Source organism: Octodon degus, unplaced genomic scaffold, assembly GCF_000260255.1.
Source record: "Octodon degus isolate 3935 unplaced genomic scaffold, OctDeg1.0 scaffold00438, whole genome shotgun sequence".
Taxonomy (NCBI): domain Eukaryota; kingdom Metazoa; phylum Chordata; class Mammalia; order Rodentia; family Octodontidae; genus Octodon; species Octodon degus.
Window position 1 is genome coordinate 288431 of NW_004525014.1, and position 5874 is coordinate 294304.

At 39.2% G+C, this 5874-nt stretch overlaps 1 pseudogene; it reads left to right on the forward strand.

Annotated features, from left to right (window-relative positions):
• Positions 1-4474: 4474 nt before the first annotated feature.
• LOC101571617 lies at positions 4475-5388 on the forward strand (annotated as a pseudogene).
• The last annotated feature ends 486 nt before the right edge of the window (positions 5389-5874 follow it).

Below are 5874 nucleotides of genomic sequence, written 5' to 3' on the forward strand. Positions count from 1 at the left end.
GGAGAAGGAGAAGGAGAAGAAGAAGAAGAAGAAGAAGAAGAAGAAGAAGAAGAAGAAGAAGAAGAAGAAGAAGAAGAAGAAGAAGTCATCAACCAGTAACAAATTTTGGAGGGGCTGTGGGAGGAAAGGAACTCTTCTCTACTGTTGGAGGGAGTGCAGGCTGGTACAACCACTGTGGAAATCAGTGTGGAGTTTTCTCAAAAAAACTAGTGCTAAAGGTCCCATTGAGCCAGCTATTTCCTCCTGGACATTTTTCCAGAATAACTGAAAAGATCATACCACAGCAATATATGTGTACTCACGTCTTTACAAGTGCAAATTGTTATAGCTAAATCTAGGAAATAACCCAAGTCCATTAACTGAGGGATGGATAACAAAGGTGTAGTATTTTTATACAACGAGTATTGCTGGCTATAGAGAAAGATAAGATTGAGGCTTTTATAGGTAAATGGATGCAAATAGAGACCATACTCATAAGTAAAATAATTCAGACTCGCATGTGTAAACATTGTGCTGTCTCCCTAGTATAAGACCTTGGAAGAATAAATAAAATACAAAAGGTACAACAGACAAAGTGAAAGGTAAAGAACTTTTTCAAAGGGAAAGAAAATCTTGGATGAGAGAAATGAGAAAAGAAAAGATGGAGGGATAATAATATATGTACATATGCAGAGTAGATTAGATAACTCCATTATTGATTTCTGCTGGTTTGTTGAAAGGAGCAATTAATTTTTAAATAATTTCTTTGTCTGTTTTAATGTTTTTATAATTTTTGAAACAAATTTGCATGTTTATATCTGGCAATCTGAACAACTAATTTGAAGACAACAATATGTGATAGAACAACCTTTGTTAAATTATGATTTTTAGTGAAATTATGTATTATTTCTAATGATTTTTCTACTATTTTCATTCCCTTTAAAAATAGAGACAAAATAAATAAATAAATCAAGAAACTACTACTTTTGCTGCTACAGGGCATTATCTTGTTTCACTGGGCTCTGTCACGGCCAGTTGTTTCACGTGGTTTTCTAACATTCTATCACATACATGTATCTGCTAGCTTATCAACTGAATTTCAATTCCTTATGTTTATCTTATGTTCCAATTATATTCCCTGTCCTTCTGTTTCTTATTCATTATCTTTTCTTCCCTTCTTGTAAGCATAGAACTCTGTCCACAAGGAAATAAAAGAACAAAGTTTTCATTTGGTTTTATTAGATAAATCAATAGACAATCTCACCTAAAGCAGTTTACCTTCCACAGTCAGAGTCTCTGCCAGGAGCCCCTGCAGAAGCCAATGCTTTACTAGAGGAATGTCTTCAGGGGGAAAAAGGGCAAAGTAAGAGAAGAAACGAGACCTGCGCAGGCACCCGACAGCACAGCCGTAGCAAGAGTTTACAGCTCAGGATGGAACGTACTCTATGAGGAGATTCGGAGGAGACGCAGCAGACAGGCAAAGCACCAGGAAGCCTGAAGCATGAAACCCAGCACGTCTGCCCGGACTTGAGCCGCCAATAAATGCACAGGAGATAAGAGGTGGCAACCTAAACCGAAAGAAACAATCACTTAGGTTAGACAGATGGAGGCATACGGGTATGTCTCCTGTCTATTACTCTACAGGGTCACTGTGTCACCACACTAGGTCCACACTCGATCGCTGACACACCCCACTATATTACACATCACCAAGGTACAGGAGGAAGCCAAGCACAGCCTGCTGAAAGGAGTGTTCAGGTAGGCAAGGGAGCCTGGGTTAGGGCCTTGGGACATAAGCTTCAGCCAAAGATAGGCTACGAAACAAACACGCTGTGACAGGGCCTGGCCCCTGCTGGAAGGCACGATCCCCAACCATAATAACAGAAAGTGGATACGAAGACTTTCTGCTGTCCACTTTCATCCAGATCCCTTCTTCTCTCCAGAACAGCTTATAATACTGTTTTATTTTATTTCCTTCTCATAAATGAAGTACTTCCTTTCTAGAGTTCATCCCCGCCTAATTTGTTACCGGTGTTGACTTTATATCTGCCAAGCTGCTCACTTGGAAGAACACATTCCTATTATTGTGGATCGCTAATTTATTTAGAAATAAAGGAGACAGACAGGTCTGCAGAAAGTCAGGGCAGAAGATAAGAACTTATAAACGCTGGGACCAAGGAACACTCCTTGGAAGTCAGGCTTACAGACAAACAGAGAGGAGCAGGCTCCCCTATTTCCCACTGAGGTGAGCAGTAGGAAAAGATATTCTGAGCAGGCGTGAGTCGCCTAGCACATAGGACCAGATGCTCCACAGCACGCTCCTTCTGGGAATGTCCTTGCTCTGTCCAGGGACCTTGCTGTGTGACGTGTTTCCCCCTTTGAGCCCTATTTCATAGATATTAGCTAAGTGAGTCATGATTATATTGGTTGACCTTTGTTTGTCCCAATTTATGCCCACCTTGTTGCTTACCATTGGACCAATAATACCTAAGCAATCGTTCTTGCACTCTCTTTCGTTGGCCATCATTGTGTCCCAATTTGGACTCCACCCTCCTGGTTTCACTCTGGAATACTCATTTGAGAAGGGGTTCCTGGCCTCTTACTTAAGATGCCTTTATGTCTCTACTTGTGAGAAGCTATGTGTCGTTCAATAAATACTTCTCACTCTTAGCCTCCATTTTCCTAGAATTCATGCTATGATTTCAGAAAACGTCAACTTGGCATGCTGGACATCCAACAGGTTGTAAGATAGAATTCTCTTGAATAATTTCAATGACTGGGTAAACCGGTATCACCCCTATATTAAACACAGTTTTAGTTACAAACATTTCCTGTTGAAACATTTGATCATACCATCCATAACAATGTCAGTCAGAAAGAAAATAAATGACTGGAAATTTCAACTACACTCAAAAGCAAGAACAACAAAACTACATTCCCCAAAACCAAAAATCAGAAAATAATACTCTGCATGTTTAAATCATAATATTTCAAAATAATAGTAAATAAATTTTAGCTAAAATTTAAAGTGCCATAAGAGAATGTGTTTCTGTGTTTATTACTGTAACATCCTAGAGGAAAGAGGAAATCATTTCCACATACTGTTGCAAGACCTTTGTACTTAGAATAGTGCCAAATATGCTTATTGAGCCCAGAGGACCAAAGGCTGCAGTGACCTGCATGCTCATTACATGGCAAACCCTGGAACCACCAGGCCAGAAAGCAAAGGGTACAGGTTCTGTTTAATTTCACAGGTGCTTGCTGGGTTAATCATCAGACACGACTTGCAGAGAAGGTATGTATTTGATCAAGAACAAGCCAAATATTCCAAGGTGATTGACTTAATCTCAGAATTAAAATAGGAAAATGAAGAAAAACATAAATGTAACATAACAAAAACTATAAAGAGAAACGATTTTAAAGGAAACAAATATCGCAGAAAGTTTCAGCTCCTTACATTGCCCTAACATTTTCTTTCAGAAAAACAATTTAAAAATTTTCATAATTCTGGAGAAATAATGGTGGGAAAAGTTGTTTTCACTGCCTTTGACTCACAGTAAATATTATTGTTTTAGAACAGAAAAAATAAGGATTTTAATCTTTTTATCTATCTATCTTTTATCTATCTATATACATAATTTGAATCCTTTGAAAATAATAGTAATATATTAAAAGCAGGAAAAGAGAGATGACAGAATTGTAATCAGTACTGAAAATTGGGACCATAAAGCCTTTAAAATTTTCCCCTACAGAGCAGTGGCTTGCTGAAGCCAAGGCAAAAACAGGCTCTCGAGGAAGGTGGAGAAATGCTTATGTTTAAAATTATCTTCAACTGCAGCCAGATATGTTACCCTCTCAGTTATGATACATTCAGTAATTCTGTACTATTTGTAGTGCATAATCTCTGTGTACCTCATCTAAGATTCCTAAGAAGTGAAATTGATTTGGAATTAATGTCACAAATAGCACTCGAAAATACATGAGAATAAATTAAAGATGCTTTCATGATCATCTGTCACAAAACCTTTCTTAGCTTGACTGAAGCAAGTTGCAAGGAAGAATACAGCACTGTGGGAATGTGCTCGGGAGACAGAACATCTTGGTAGATTTCAAGTGATTGACAGAATGGCTCTGATCTCACAAAAGATGTTTTCTGTGTTCTTATTACGATCTCAAAATCTGTAGATAACAGGGACTAAAGCATACATTGTACATGAGGATTGAATATGATATTTGAAGAAGTATTTAGAGTGGTATCATATTCCAGTGAATTCCATAAGATGCTTTTCTTACATCAGAAAAAAGAGAAATTTATATGCACATCTTTCTCTACATGACACCTGAAATGTTTCTGTTAATATTCATAAAAGTTTTTCTAGACTCCCAGAAACAGCAAACTAATTATAAATACTGGGCTGTTCATGCAGACAAAACCAGTTTAAGCTATTAAGCTTAACACCAACTTTGATATCTTAATAGCTTAAAACTATTCACCATGAGTAGATGGAACCTCACCGACGTGTCTGACTTCATCCTCCTGGGGCTGACGGATTCTGCAGAGACACAGCTGGTCCTCTTCCTGCTCTTCCTCCTCATCTACCTGGTCACGGTCCTGGGGAATGCAGGAATGATCCTGCTCATCCGCCTGGACCCCCAGCTGCACACGCCCATGTACTTTTTCCTCACTCACCTGTCCTTCCTCGACCTCAGCTACTCCAGTGTCATCATCCTTAGAACATTACAGGACTTAGTGTCCTCCACCAAGAGCATCTCATTCCTCAGCTGATATCCTTTTTTATTGTTTTGGGTGGCACGGAATGCTTTCTCCTCTCCTGCATGGCCTATGACCACTACTTAGCTATCTAAAGCCCTCTGCACTACCCGGGCATTATGTCCACAAGACTGTGCCAGGCTCTGCTTGTGGGCTCTTATATGATTTGTTTCGTGGAATCCAGTGTGAACATGGATTGTATGAGCAAACTGGATTTCTGCAATTCCACGGTCGTTTGTCACTTTTTCTGTGACACAACCCCAATTTTAGCCCTGTGTTGCAGTGAGACCTCTGAGGCTCAACACATATTCATTTTTGCAGGTTCTACCTTAATAATGTCCCTTGCCACGATATCTGGATCCTACACACCCATCCTCTACACTATCTTAAAAATTAATTCCACTGCTGGAAGGAAAAAAGCCTCCACCTATGCCTCCCACCTGCTGGGCGTCTCCGTCTTTTACAGCACTATGATCTTTAATTACCTCAAACCAAGGATGTCCTACTCCCTGGGCAAGGACCAGGTGGCTTCTGTGTTTTACACCATTGTGATCCCCATGTTGAATCCCTTCATCTACAGCCTCAGGAACAGAGAGGTGAAGAATGCTGTCCTCAGAGTCCTGCAGAGGAAAGAGTGACCCAGGACATTAAAATAATAATGTTGCTTGGTGAATAAGGTTATACACTTGGCTTTTTTTCCCTCTTCCTTCTCCTTCTCCTCTGCTACTTCTTCTCTTTCTCCTTCTTCTCTTTCTCCTTTCTTCTCCTTCTCCTGATCCTTCTCTTTTTTATTTTTCTGTGAAAGTCTTTGGTCCCTTTCTGAGAATAAGTAAATCTTTTTCTTCCCCACTCTCTGGCTGCCCTTTTATTAACAAACATTGTCTTGAATATTATGAGGCACAAGTTCATATTCTAATTTACTATCATATATTAAGTGTCACATCTAAGCTGTAGAAATCTTGAAATTTTATGGTCAAAATTATTTGCAAAGTGAGAAAATGTTTTTTTTTTTAATTTTTATTTATTTATTTATTTGAGAGAGAGAGAGAGAGAGAGAGAGAGAGAGAGAGAGAGAGAGAGAGAGAGAGAAAGAGTGTTTGGCCAGCTCAGCCCACCAGGGGGCG